This window comes from Diadema setosum, chromosome 11 (assembly GCF_964275005.1).
Source record: "Diadema setosum chromosome 11, eeDiaSeto1, whole genome shotgun sequence".
Lineage (NCBI taxonomy): Eukaryota > Metazoa > Echinodermata > Echinoidea > Diadematoida > Diadematidae > Diadema > Diadema setosum.
In genome coordinates, this window is record NC_092695.1 from 7,172,342 (window position 1) to 7,188,891 (window position 16,550).

Genomic DNA, 16,550 nt, shown 5'->3' on the forward strand with positions numbered 1-16,550 from the left:
TGGATTTCTGACCAGTACCACACAATATACCTCCCATCCTGCAGCAAACAGATACCATCCCGCCCCAGCTTTCCTAACCTTTCTCAAATAAAAAAAAAAAATCAAGCCTGCTTCAGCATTAAGGGCTGCACAGGAATGAAAAAATGAAATATCACATCATCCGCCCACCATATTCCACACTGGATTTGTGCCAATCATCAAATCATTTCCAGACTCAACCATTTCCAATTTTCCAGTTTGAGGGGGATTCCAGCTAAATCAAGGTAAGGTCATGAGAGCTTTGGACGGACCATTACTATGGGCTAGCATCTCTCCCAAATTTTGCCAATATCCACAGGCAACCAATTCCCTGTATGCATTGCCTCCCTCCTCGCCCCCCCCCCCCCCAATCTCTCTACTGTATTTCTCTCTCAGACACAAAATAAAACTAGTTGGAGAACAAATAGATGGCTCAATTTGTCCACATAAACTAAGGGAAAGAGGAGAAAAACAAAACAATGTTCAAAAATTTTCTTGAAGGCTGTTTGAAGAGACAAATCTTTATGTCAAATTCATGTCATGCCCATAGCAACCATGATCAATAATAACTATAATGGTGTCTAACAAGGAAAAACATGTTTAATGTGACTGTTTAGATCACATTATTGGATATACATCATAAACTACATATTGATGTAAGATGACGGAAAATTTCAAATTTACTGTTAATTGGTCAAGACATTGAGATAGTTCGTTCACAAAATTCAGCAGAAAGAAAGAAAAAAAGATTTTGACAAACACAATAGGTGATATGCTGATAGTGTATCACCTGACTAGGTCTGTCTCAAACAACCAGATTTTTGCTACGTGGAAGGAAAAAAAATCAGGCAGTGTCTTGAAGTCAGACTAATAAGTTCAAGGAGAAGGGATATCAAGGCACCAAATATATAGGGATCTTGGGGGAACAGTTGACTCTTCTTCTTTCTACCACAGGGAAATGATCTATCAATTTAAAGAAGCTGGAAAAGGAAGCAGAGCAGTGGCTGGTAAGGGGGGGGGGGGAGGAGGGGGAGAGAGACAGCTACAGCCATGTCTTTGGCATGGACAGGGGACTTGCAAACTTGTGGCACATATTATGGCACAGTAACATGTAGAACATACAAACAGAAAAGAGGGATATTTCATTTGATTTCATTTCATATATTTCACCTGAACAAAGAATATGTGCATAAATTAACAATACATATATATGCAAAAAAACAAATAAACAATACAGCTGTATACACATTCTACATGGTATATTGACATAAACTCACAACACATATGTATTCTCTGTTAATTGATGATGACCTTGCTTTAAAAACTTTAATAAAAATAGCATTTACAGATTTTTGCATTCAAACTCTTCAAATTTATTGTGCATATGCTGAATATCTTCAGAACATACTTTTCTATGAATCAGGACTTGTAAGACAAGTGGGTAAACTCGAGGAAGAACAACAACAACAATGACATTTTTCCATTTCAAGAGCAAAGTTACCAATTTTCCACCTTGGTAACCATGTAGATTGACTGCATTGTTTTACGTTAGGCAATATTTTTATGCGTTATCCGTTTTGCAAAATACTATGTATCCACTGACTCACAAATAAGCAAAAACTAAAAACACCACAAAATATATCATGGTATATCAGCAGACAGATATACAGAAAGACAGAGACACAGACAGTGACAGACAGACAGACAGACAGACAGACAGACATAAAAAGCAGGATTGAGCATATTGACAAAGTTAGATAGTCTGGACCAAATGCAAATTATGTGAAATTTGATCCACACTTTTTCACTGGTATCATTAGTTATCTAACATATCAATGAGCTTTGTATTTTCATGTGATGCTCTGTTGACTGTTACGATATACAAACAAATGTAGTTGAATTAGATTGAACTGAACAGAGCTAGCATGCTTTCCATAAGGTGGATACTGTCTGCTCCATAATCAGTATGTGCCATCTTCAAGTAGAGTATAGCAAAGGGAAGAAATAAAAAGTCTCATATTTGGGAGAGAGCGCGTGTAAAAGCTTTTTCTGACATGTGTGCTTGGAGAACACCTCGACCCGCAAGGGCTTAGAACAGCAGAGAAGTCAATCAACACGATTGGCCGGATTACTGATGTATTCAAATGAATAGATATTCTTCCTCCAAGGACAATAGTAACAAATGATTCCATCCACCTCTACTATACTCAGTGCATTTGAATTCTAATAAGACACTATGCATGCATTTCTTGCTGCTATGTTGGGCAAGCTTGAGGGGAAGGAAAGTTTCTGCCAAGTTCACTTGTCATCAAGAACAATCTTTGTTACACAGGGTCATTATATTCATTATATTAGTGAACTGGTCTATTGACAGAAAATAACATGATTAAAGGATTAATAAACCTGAATGAAAATGAAAATCTTGCAAATATTTCCTAATGTGAATTTCATACTGGTCATGATATACTAAGCAAATCTTTGCTTTGAACCTCTCCTAAAAATGACTAAAAGATGCAAGCTCCACAGAGTTGATGTGATAGGGCAACATACACACAAATTCAACACAGATCATAAACCCCCCAAAAAAGAAATATGACTTGCTATTTTTATTCTTTCATCACAAGATGCACTGGATATGACTCTCAAAAGAAATGATGTAAAAGATAGGGCATCAATGATTCATGCTGTTTGAAAATAGCGCAGAGACTCCATGACGAGACAGCTCACAAGAGGACAAGAGGTGATTTACAGGCAATCAGCTGGTCGACTTTAGTCTCAACCTTCAGTGTCCTACATAATTATTCACAAAACCTCTTCCTTCTCCTCTTTCCTTATCCTCAATGGGATGGTAAAGTTTTGGTTGAGACCTGGCTTCAGGTTTCTAACTTTTTTTAATGAGATAATATAAAAACCTGTTAAGAAATACGAAAGAGCATGTAATTCCAAGAGGAATTCAGCGCTTATTTGATAAAAATTGGCCATGAAATGGCTGAGAGATCCAAAACAAAGCGATTCTAATAAAAGGTGGGACCCAGCTTTTATTAGGATCGCTTTGTTTTACTTTGTTTTTGGATATCTCGACCATTTTAAAACCGATTTTCATCAAAGAAACTGTGAATTCGTCAGAATTATATGCTCTTTAGTATTTCATATGTGGTTCGTTGGATCTCCCAAAAAGTTCAAAAGTATCTCGCAAAAGTTCAATCCTCATTTCCACCAATACTGTAGGCCCTACCATCCTGTTTATGAGAGACATTTCTATTGACAATATATTCACAGTCAAACATAGAGTGACAGTGCCCTTGCATGATATCATGTACTTAACTGTGAAGTTCAGTAGATATTGTGGGGTCTTCAAAATGGCACACCAAAGGTATGTAAGACAACCATTTGCCAACGTTCATAAATGCTGCTAAAAGAGCTGTTACTCAAAGGTTAGCTTGTTAAAAATATAAGCACAAACATACATTTACATACACGAAACATATAGACAGTAGATAGATAGATAGATAGATAGATAGATAGATACATACATACATACATACATACATACATATATTTGATGTAAACATAGGCCCATAGGGTGAGAGGAAGAGAACAAGGTTTTCAAGAATATAGCACGATTCAAGAACTTCTATTTAATGCCTTGGGTGTAACTTTCATAAATTTTTATGAAATTGCGTCATTTCAAGAGAAATGGGTGTACCACTGTCACAGTACATGACATGCAACTAAAATGCCACCTGACTTTGGTTTAGTTATGACTGACGTGATGGACACTCCACAATGGCAGGAAAACATTTCTTGGTTTCACGGAGGGACAGTACGAGCAGAACATCCATGCCAACAAAACTTGGCAGGGGCAAAATGTCACATCCTACGACGACGGACAACGGCTTGGCAACGCACTACAACGCCAATCCGTCAGCTTGGATGAAAGCAATGTTTATGGGAAGCCTATAATGATGACTGCTGATGTATATAACCATTTCGATCATTACAGAGTGATAAAAACAGGCGTGGATTGTCATTACGAAAATTGCTCAAGGCAGGATAGATCTACATTTCGACAGATTATGGAAGTTAAATTTTGTATGTCAATTCACCTTGCAAGTCACAACCCACAAGATGCTTAGAACCCATGTTTTACTGTGACTATTAATTGGTGTGCAGCAATAAATCAGTACTAGTGAATCTATCGTAAAGCATTTATATGTAGTTGCCTGACAATGTAGTGAAAGTGTTTATCAATATCAGTTATGGCTATCAATATACTTGACAATTTTGAAAAGCATTTCAATTGAGAAAGATGATTACTTCTCAACAATCAATTGTCAGTATTTGATGTACAACAAGCCTAAAAAGATCATTTTGCAAAACCAACATTGACGTGCACAACACTGCATATATGCACACCAGTTTTTCACATTGTGCCTTTTACCTTATTCATGCTACAATCATCTGAAAAAAAAAAATATATGTAGTATATTCATACATATACACCAGGAATAGATATATCTTCAAGTATTTAATTGTACACACAGCCAAAGAAAAAGTGACAAGATAAATTCATACTGTCTACACACACATGTACCACACAACTAAAATACTATACATACTCGCACATCGATATGCGCACATCATAGGAATTCAAGATGTTTTCATTATTACTAAAGAGAACAATGTAGGACCCTATATATATTTATATATACCATGATATATGATAATACAGCTGAGTATACGTCTCTATGAATTAGCTGATCTGCACTCACACCAAATACTGTATTAAATAAGGTAAAGAAACTTACCAGCATAAAATGACCAATATTCTCTCCCACAAGACAGTATGATGAGCATGCTACGAGTCAAGACCACAGACAGAAGCACCGCATTTTATGTCAAGACTCTGCAACAAGAATATTGCTCGTCTTTTTTTTTTTTCCCTCCGTCATCAAAGCACTGGGGAAGACTTCAAATCCCTGGAGCTGCGCAGAAGGTTCTTTTTTTTTTTTAATGTCTGATATCCCTATATCACCTCTCAGCCTAGTTTGAAGTGAAATTACCAGGTCTACATCCCCTTGTCATGGGTTAATCATCAAAACCACAACATTGAAGGGTGACGTCTACAAAAAAAAAGCCAGTCAGCTGACGTTGACTCCTCCCCCCCCCCCCCCCCCCCCTGGGACAACCTGGAGAGATTAATTAAGATATCATCACAGGTGTGAAAGTGACATTGTAATGAATGTAAGGAATTGGTACTGATTAAGTTGATTAATGAGGGCAAATCTGACTTTAAAGGGTGTGTACAGTTCTGGTTGAGGTGAGGATTTAGCTTTTAATGTTTTGCGAGATATTCAGAAACCACTCTATGGGATGTCAAAGAGCATGCAATTCTAAGGGGTATCAAAAGTTTGATGAAAATCGGTTTTGAAATGGCTGAGATATCCAAAAACAAGGTGAGAAAGAGATCCTAATAAAAGGCGTGGCCTGTCGCCTTTTATTATCACTTTTTTTAATATCTCAGCCATTTAAGGACCAATTTTCATCAAACAAACGTTGAATCGTTCTTAAAATTACATGTTCTTTCATATTTCATAAGAGGTTTCTCATTATCTCACTTAGGAATGTTCAAAACATAAATCCCCACCTCAATCAGTACTGTACAGTCCCTTTACGTGATTCCCTAACAAAATTGGGCATGATCTAAGACAAGTGGATGGCTGGATGCATATTCGTTTGATGCATTCAGATGTTCATTTGGGATTCAATCCCACGATTCAAGTTAATACTCTGATTGTTAAAACACATTATCATAAATTTACAGAGTCTGACCCTTTCAGTGAGTAAAATGGGAATCAAAGCTGTCAATGTTACTGTCCCTGTATACATATTTCCTCACATTTCTTCAATGTAGTCTTGACGTTTTTCTCATTGTATTACTTTTACTGTGGTTTGCATTTTTATGCAGATTATACCTATGAATCCCCTATAGCAGTACGTACCTATCCTCCTTGTTTGTTCAACCTTTTCTCTTGATCTTTTCATTGCTTCTGGTTCACTCCATGCATCTCAATTTTCTCTTAAGAATCCTTCACAAACTTTTCTCCTTTCTTGGTCAGTAGAAAGTATGTGGCAAATTAGTACATACAACTTTTTTTTCCTCTACTCCTCTATACCAGTCTCTCTGCCCTCAATCGATCTGCACCTCCTTTTTTCTCTCTAATCCCTGACCTAGATGTATGAAATGGTCCATATATTAACTCCCCCCCCCCAAAAAAAAAAAAAAAAAAAATCACAAGCTGTAAAGTGTAGCATATAGAAGTTTCTTACCCTACATCCTCACTGTACTCCCCCACTTTCTGTCTTGTCTATATCTGTCTGTCTGTCTGTCTGTCTGTCTGTCTGTCTGTCTGTCTGTCTGACTGACTGACTGGCTGTCTGTCTACCCTTCTGTCTTCTATGCTTGTTAAAAATGTTTTTGTGCCAATCTCAACCACAAATCCCATCTATGATTTCTCCTGTGCATCTCTTCCTATCCTCCTAACACCTTCGATATCTTTTCTTCATCTCTGACCTGATTGGGCTTCATGAAGTGTACGTCATAATCTGAAACATGGATGCCTTTCGCTGGATAAAAAAGTATACAAGAGAACTTGTTTACTCCACACCCTTTCCCCCTCCCCGTCTGTCTGTTTGTGTGTCTTCCTGTCAGTCCCCGTCCCCCCCCCCCCCTTTCCATTCCAATGCTCAGGGCATATCAACCCCGTCTTCCTATTAATCCTCTCAAACGTCACTCAGCCAGCAATATGCAGTCCCTCCTGCATCCTGGACGTCATGGCCAGTGGCAGGATTCCAGGGGACCGTTGCCATAGCAACATGATGCTCAGGTCCTACTTAGTGTGGCATGGCATGTACTGTGATACACTTTTTTCTACCAACAAGTCCTACAGGTCAAGGAAATTGTGTCAAAAGATGAAGGGGGATAAAGGGCAAGAATGAGATGATGATAATAAAGAAGAGAAGAGATAACAAACAAGAGAGATACCAAAAGATGAAAAATAACAGAATACCATGGAGAAGAGGAAAAACACATAGCACTATAAAAGAAATTATAGAAATGAAAAGGAAACAAGAAAAGATGGATTTGAATAAAACAAACATAGCAAACTGGTTGCTAAAAAATAACTAAAGCTTAACATGTTTGCAAATGTAATTACTTCAAAGATATTGAGAGTCTGATCAGTGAAACGTGATAGAAATTATTACTGTCATGAATAAGATGTTAAATATTGCTCAACTCTGTATTTAAAACAAAACAAAACAAAACAAAACAAAAAAGGCATTTGCATTAGTAGCCAGGTACTCAACTTTTGCTTGCCAGATACACATTTGCATTTAAGTGTCCATTGTTTGTGTGGTCCATTCAACTCATGAGACCTTTGAACAATGCAGTAGTACACCTGCTTGAATGCTGGTACATGCTGCCAATTGTTACACATTGAAACAAACACCTGTTTAAATAACTATGGTACTGCCTATTCTTTTGTGCTGGGCAAGCACAACATGAATTCCTTCATGAATGAAGAACACCTGTTGACTACATCATGCTGCCCATTCTTCTGTGTGATACATTCAGTCTAAATTTGTTGTAGAATTGGAACACCTGTTGGAATGCTTGCAGTCCATTCTCTGTTGTGTACATTTCTAACCCATTGAGTTATTGAGAACATGGAATGTTGCCACTCAGTTGTTATTGTAGTTTTTTTTATTGGTTGTTTAAATTCTCTATGCTGCAACATTCTATATTCATAACACTCTTATGACTAACTTTCAACACCTGCATCCAGCACCTGCTTTACATTCTTTTGCAATCACTTTTTTTCCAATTGTGTTCTAGAAGAAGACACATCATTTCATTCATGCTATTTCATTCTTTATTTGACATTTCTTTGACATGACTAATCAAATCTAAAACATTTTCCAGCCTACTCGTCCAATATATTTCTGTGATGTTGTTAGATCTATAAGAATTGTCTTTGGATGGAGCAGTGTTTATCAATACATTGTACAGCAAGAACATCCAAAATGTATCAAATACCATAAAATAATCAGAGAATCACAAAACAGTTTTTTCTGTGCCCAATGCCACCTTCATCTCTATTAGACATAATACCATGTTTTACTTGGGAAACAAAGTGGCACAACATTTTTAATTTCAATCATCAGAAAAAAAAAGTGTTTCCCAATAATCTGCACATATATTACATGCATGCACGAACACACAGACACAAAGATAAATTGTAAAGCACTATACAGGGTGGCCCAGAAAGAACGGAACGCCTAAGATCTGTAATTTCAGCAATAGCGTTGCAAATGTGTCATTATTTTGCATACTATTGGAAAGGCCATTCTTTTTCCAAGAGAATGACACCAAGCTCTTTAATTTCAGTTAATGCGTTACGATTTTAGGACCATTTTTATCAATCCTTGCAATTTTCAAAATGTGATCATTTTGCACTCTCAGAGACACCGAAATCAGCGAGAATTCGGCTTGCCATAGAAGCAGTAACGTTTACAATGTGTGGAATGTGGCTGTCATTGTCCGTTACCATTGTGAATGAGGGACCTTACGACAATAACACTGTCCGCCCCACATTCCGCACATTGCGAACGCTACTGGTTCTACGGTAAGCCGAATTCTCACTGGTTTCTGTATCTCTGAGAGTGCAAAATTATCACATTTTGAAAATTGCAAGGGTTGACAAAAATGGGGCTAAAATCATAACGCATTAACTGAAATTAAAGAACTTGGTATCATTCTATTGGAAAAAGAATGGCCTTTCTAATAGTATGCAACATGATGACATATTTGCAATGATATTGCTGAAATTAAAGATCTTAGGCGTTCCGTTCTTTTTGGGCCACCCTGTATATAAACATCTTTTACATTTTACCATCAGGCTGTAACCGTCTGCTCACATGGGAAAAGAAAATTAGCCCCAAATACTGAAAGGTCAAAGGGGCATCCAATCAGCAATGCTACATAATCTGCAAAATTCCCACATAATCCCCTTTTTCATCCACACAATTATTGTCTAAATGATGACTCTATCCTGTATATATGTCAACAGCAAAAAATGAGTGGGTGTCTGCAGGCTCAACGAGCAACAAATTGATAAGAGACCAAAAAAGTTGAACCAAAAAAGTTTTGTTTTTGCTTCAGAAGGAACTAAAACATGACCTTTTATCATGAGCTTGGAGTGTACTGTTTTGTCTGATATGCTCTTTTTGTAAAAAGCTCCAACGGAGGAACATTATTTATCAATCATCTATGATATGATACCAGAGGATTCATCAGCTCTCCTAATGTTCTGATTATTAAGATACGAAATGTGACAATGAATCTTGGCATATCAATATATCAACAATGTGAAAACATTTAGCAACGGAAACTTAATTAGAAATTCTTTATGTTTCGCTTAGAACAAACTGTTGAAAAATATTGAAAAAATTCTTCTTTACTTAAGATCACATGCATGAATTAAGTTTTAGTAGAGTAAGAAAAGCCCTTTTAACAAAATGTTAACATGACTCACTGATGAAAGATATCAAAAATAAAAAAAAAAATGATCATGCAATCATAATTTCTCATCTTAAATAAATACAAATTTTGTCTCAAGAGCTGATAGAAGATGTGGTAATGGTATAAACTCCATACATTCTGGTCTACTCTTGCTCTTTGATTTGATTTGATTTGATTTTGATTTTATTTCTGAATTTCTTTTTCATACATAAATGACATGCAAAGTCCATTGAACGAAACTAATTGAGCACAGAATAATTTGAATCTGACAGTTAAAACAGATAAATGATTAATTCAAATTTGCGACATTTCTTTTTTCATCTTCCAAATCTGATACTACACAGATATTCGGGTACATTCTCACCAGAAATGATCAGTAATTTTGCACAAATTTCTTACTGTGTTTCTGCAGATCATTTTTATCACCAAAATTTTATATAGCAGCTTTAAACAGGTCATGCAACATAGTATCTATTTAGTATGCTCATAAGCGAAACAAACTCATGAACTTTTCACAGCCTTTGAAGCAATAAGCCCCCATAGGCAACTGTTAACATGTGCCCCATCCTATTCATGAATCGGGTTCAGTCATTTACATGACGCAGAAAGCCAACAATAGACACGGCATTGTCAAGGTTGTGAAACGGGAGAAGACAGTGCGCCTTCAATGTTAGCATGATAAACTTTCTTCTTTGGCTACAAGGTCATGCCTTGTCTCAATCACATGAAACCCAGATAGAAAGATGTTATCCATGTCACTGCCGCCAGAAACCCAGGGACATTTTGACCCAGGGTTCAACTTTTTTTCTCTATTGGCCATTTTGGGCCACTAGAATCCTTAGATTTGAAACATTGGTGACCTGTAAAAGAAATGTATTGGCCTGAAATAAAAGGAAACATAACAATCCATTTTGGATCTTACTTACCCAATCTGGCCACAAAAAGATAACCTTTTTTTTTTTTATTTGATTTGGTGGCATGACATAAATTTTTAGTGGTCCTGGGCCATACGGCCACTGTTAATATTAAGCCCTTTCTTATCTTATGCATTCTACCAAATTCCTGGTGAGGATTTTCTTTTCTTTTGTTTCCTTTTTTTATCTGAGTGCAAAGTAAATAGAAAAGTATATAGCAAATCATTTACGAATTCATGCTTGCAAGTCTAGAGTATAAGGTTAATTAACAATTGATCATTTGATATTCAAATCGTAACAATGATATTTTTGTTTTGTATTTCACATTTTATTGTTCCACTGATTATCTTCTTCAAACAAAAGAGCAAAAATGAAGTCAGTGTAAACCTCAGATACACTGTCGCACAAACTTCCCTTGCTGAGATAACTTTTTCAAGTTTGAAGAAGATGCAAATTACCACAATTTTCCTGACCTCCAAATATTCTCATAAATCATGGAATGTCATTCAGACTTCATTATTTTGTCAGTGATATTCTAAACAACTTTCCCCTTTGCACAAACGTCTTTAAGAGGAAAGGTTACAGCTTTAACTTCATTCAATTCATTCAAATGATTTATTTCCATATAAAGTAATACAAAGCAATACATAATGCCTGCATGAGTACATAATATATCAAGGAACTTTGAATCACATAAGTTTCAACAAAACATGGATACAATATTATGACTGAGAAATTAAAATTGAGAAGACTTCAACAAAATTTCAATTAAATACTGATTTAATCTCAAAGGTGGCATTTACATACTCTTTGGTAGTAGCAACACCATTCCAGTTCAGAATCTGAAGGCAAAAAAAAAAGTTTTATGATTTACAACACTTTTGCCTACAGCGATGCAAGCATAGATCTTCATAAGTTGCACTGGACACTTCCTGAAAAGCCAAAATCCAGCACTGATCTCATTAAACTAATCTTAAGTTACTTCCAATGGATTTTTAATTACAAAATGAATTGAAAATATTACTAGCAGTCTTGTTTTGCCGGTATCACACCTAAAAGTCAGGTTGTGAATAGTTCCTATCCCATGAAGAAGAAAATGAAATCATTTTCCTATTAAAATCATACATATCTTTTTTTTTTTTTATAACCACACATCAGATCACTGTTGGTTATGAAACAAGTACAAATATGCAGAATGAAAACTACTGCTGATCACATTAGGAATAAATTGTTAAATAAATATCACTGTCTTCATGTTAGCCTCAACTCACCTTTCTGGGGATCCTTCTTCCTTTTGCCAGTTGTCGTCTAGGAGCTCTCAGAGCAATGCCAAAGACAGTGAAAGAGAAAAGGCGGAGCAGTTCCGACGAGGTTGTTCCCTAATGAAAGGATGTAGCTGGAATGACAACATTTATCCGACTCCGTGTCATCGATTTGCTAGCACACGGAGGAGGGGGGTGGGGGAGGGTGGGCATGCAGTCATTGAAACTGAGCCAAACCTCAAACTATGTGCCTGGTTTCTGTTGTTGTTTTCTCCCACAAAACGTGCTGGCTAACTGCCTGGTTTGATCTGACAGCAGCAAAATTCTGCAGACCTTTGACGTTACCTTGACACGTGAATAGCCCTATTCTTTCTCTCTTCTGACAGCTTAATTGGCTACAAAGTTAATGAATGGATCATGAACAACTTAGCCACCACAATCACCACAATCAAGGTTTGTGTGTAACTCTTTTATCTGTCAGTTTAACTCTGCCACATGCAATTGATAATGTACACTGTTTTTGAGAATGGACAAAGGTAGCATTCAAATCTGTCAGCAGCAACCTTTTGACTGGTCAGTGTAAAAAGTCATGCTAATTGTCCATTACAGCACACAACGATGAATAAAACATCCCTTTCACTAACTCATGTTTCTTCCTACCTGTCTGCTGAAGTTTTGAATCGTTATAGTTCCCATGCAGCCATTGCTAGATGAGAAGACCACTACAGATTATGACCTCAACTATGAAGAACGATATCAAGAAAATATATGTGCCATAGGCCTACATTGTTTCAGGATTCCAATATGATTAAACTTTTTATAACAACATTCAGCAGAACAACTGTTCCATCAAATAAATATCACAATTTTTTATCAGTCCATTGTCACAGCTTAGCAGCCTGAGAATCATTTGCACATTATGTTGCTGTTTCTTGTCAGAATATGAGTCACTATTATCAAGATGTAGCAATAAAATAAGATAAATTCAGCACATTTTCACCCACCAACGGGAAGTACATGTTGCAAGTTCAAGGACAAAGGCAAACTGAGCAGATTAGGTTCTGGGTATTTCCTCAGTTGTTTAAATTCCATATCACTTAATCTTCAGGCTCAACTCATAATCAAGATCTCAGTCCCTAATGCCCAGTATGGTCTGTGGAAATTGCTACTGTGGTACAATCTGAGGGGAGGATGTCAATAGTGGTGCACAATTAAAGGGATTGTATAGTTTTGGATGAGGCCTAATTTCAGGTTTGTAACATTTTTTGGTGAGATATTGAGAAACTTCTAATGAAATATGAAAGAGCATGTAATTCCATGAGGAATTCAACGTTTATTTGATGAAAATTGGTTTTTGAAATGGCTGAGATATCCAAAACAGGGCGATTCTAATAAAGTGTGGGACCCACATTTTATTACAATCGCTTTGTTTTACTTTGTTTTAGGATGTTTCAGTCATTCCAAACCCGATTTTCATCAAATAAACTTTGAATTCCTCTTAAACTGGTATGCTCTGTACTATTCCATAAGTGTTTTCATGGTATCTCGCAAAAAATTTAAAAGCCCAATTCTCATCTCCACCAATACTGTACCATCCCTTTAACCTGTTCCGTACGGGGAACCTGGTGACCTGCGTATTAAGTCTCCATGGGAATTTCAGAATTCAGTATGGAACCGGTTAAGAGGGGAACAAAGTCACAAGTCAGGCACACATCCTTACAAAAGCACAAATGCATTAAAGCACAATTAAAAAAAAAAGAAGAAGATAAAACTTCACTTTGGGTGTTTGTATGATGGAAGAAAGGGATTTACTTCATTTCATTTCATTTATGTTATTGTCAATAAAAACAAATTATATGCAAAATATTATGCTTTATTTGTTGAAAATATTCACTGAGCCTTGTTACAAAACAAAAGTATGAAGATGAACAAACTAAAGACAAATAATATTATAAATTCATCAAATCCTCAAAGTACATAACTTTATAAAGAGGTCTGATGACAAATTGATAAACCGACATATGCTGGGTTAAAAAAAAACAGCAGCAGGAATGATTCTAGGTCAATACATTTCTCAATATAGGGAACACAATCGTGACAATCACGATGTTCAGTGTAAAGGGTACGTCTCAAAAGTCAGGAACCAAGTTGGTATATTCGAGGTGGCCTCCCTGGTATATTCCTAGACCACATTCTGAAATCATTCCCTCCTCCAACCACCCGAGTTCAGGTTTATTTAGCAGCTATGAAAGCAAAAGAAGCTTACAAGAACTTTGTGTCTGTATTCTGCTCCAAGACACAAGCTAGTTTGTTTAATGGCCATTGGGTTTGCAATGAATTAAATGGAAGGCCTGTATTATATGGTGTAAATAGGCTTAACAAGTCACTTAAGATTTGCTGTAAATGTCAAGAAGCTTAGACTATACCATCTGGGACATGAACTTATTTCAATTGGTGGGAGGGGGCATGGATTAGAGTATAGGGTAAGGCCAGGGGACACAAAGAAGTTCTTGCTAGACTATAGTCTATATGTCATTGTCTTTTATATTTTCCTTTAAATAGACTGAGGAACAGTATTTCTGACTTATCCAGGCAATATAGACTGCGATAATAGCATCAAGATATGAAATATGGTTTGGTTTGAAATATGGTTTGGTTAGGTAAATATACATCTAGAAATAGTACAGTAGCCTATACAAAATTTTGTCACTAAAGTTAGCACTATTAGATTTAAACATCAGATTGTATATAGAGAAGTTTAGAAGTGATATACTTTTGCACTATTTTTTTTTTCAATCATTCAAGCGTCCGTAAACAAACTTCTCTTACTATAGTGTAGAATGGCAAGATGACTTTCTTTTTTTTCTTTTTTTTTTTTACACAAGCAGAGCGCCAACACTACTACAAGTAAAATGTATAAACAAAACACAATCATCTCATAGACGGGAAGTAGATCTACATCTAGAATCCATGGAAGATGTATCGCCTACATCGCCTGCAGATACATTGGTTGCAGCTCAGTTAATCATTACGAAATAATGATACAACAGATGCGTATCTCTTAATACACAATAATATGATGACCAACTGACTAGTTTCGTTAAAGATGTTGTACAAAGAAAGAGAAAACTCACCTTTCTTAGAAATTTACTGTGCTGCAGCGACCGAATTTTCTTACTTTGACTAGACTCCAGAGCCGCGGTTACTCTTTACTTGTCGGCATCCTAATACACTCGCACGTAACAGTTTGCAAAATTGATGCGGTACCCGGTACTTCACTTTATTCGGCAGGTGCATGCCGCGCGCGTGAACCAGATACTGCGCACGCGCAGTACACTTAAGGCTTATGCGCGTGTGCCCGGGATGATTATGTTGGTTGGGAAAATAATTGCAGCGGAAATAATGACGGTGTTGGATATAATGTTGAACAACGATGTGATGATGATATGATGATGGTGATGATGGTGATGATGGTGATGACGGTGTTGGATATAATGTTGAACAACGATGTGATGATGATGATGGTGATGTGATGATGGTGATGATGATGATGATGGTGATGATGGTGATGATGGTGATGATGGTGATGATGATGATGGTGATGATGATGATGGTGATGATGGTGATGATGGTGATGATGGTGATGATGGTGATGATGGTGATGATGGTGATGATGATGATGATGATGATGATGATAATCATGATCATGATCATGAAGATGTGATGATTATGATGATGATGACGGATTGTTGGAGAGCAAAAATAAACTAACAAACAAAAAGAAGGTAATGAGATAAGATAGATTCGTGTCTATCATGTTCTCTACACGTGCAAAGTATTGTGTTGACTCTTATCTCAATCTGCATTACCAATGTTTGCACCTCATGCCCTGCTATCAGTGATGCTGCCGTGTATGTATTTATGAAAAAAAAAAACAGCTTAAAGATATGTTGTTAACTCAATATAGGCCTAATTAAGTCTGATCATTAGAGTATGTTGCTATTTATCTGGGTTTTTTTTTAGGCCATTATCCTCGTCAAGCGTTTGCTTACGATAATGGTCTCATGTATTTCTGTTATATTTAGAATTGCTTAATTTGTCTTTTCAACGGCAGGCACATGAGATTCTATGTTTGCATAATGCGTAAGTAACACTTGCTGATTTTCATTTGGCATTATCACGGAATAATGTCGGATATTCGAATTAATCATTTATCTGTTTCAACTGTTAGATTAAAAAATAATACTGTACTCAATTAGTTTGTCCAATGACTTTGTATTACATCAATATATGAAAAAGAAATACAGAAATAAAATCAATCAATCAATGTGATGCCTGAGAATTTTCTCGCCTCTGTCCAGATTCAAGAAACAACTCAATTATACCCGAAGCCTTGTCTTGCATGCAGACAGAAGAAAATGATTCAAGACATTTTTCTCTCTTCTCAAAATGAAATGTTCTTTGTAAGAAGTTGAATAACCTTTGAGCGCAGCTGTTATGCTTCCAGAAGGCGCAGGGAATTAATAGAGATTTTCCCCAAAATTGATATATTTTGATTATCAAATAACTCCCACTGGATGAATAAAATGCACTTATGCAAGCAATGTCACATTTCACTTGAGTGAGAAAACTTCAAATCATTTTTGTTTGTTTGTTTGTTTGTTTGGTGGCGATGTGACATCTTGTGAGACTCAGACTGATGTTCAAACAGTCATTTCTCTTTCACTGTTCGTCTAATGCCCCCCCCCCACACACACACACAACAAAGACACA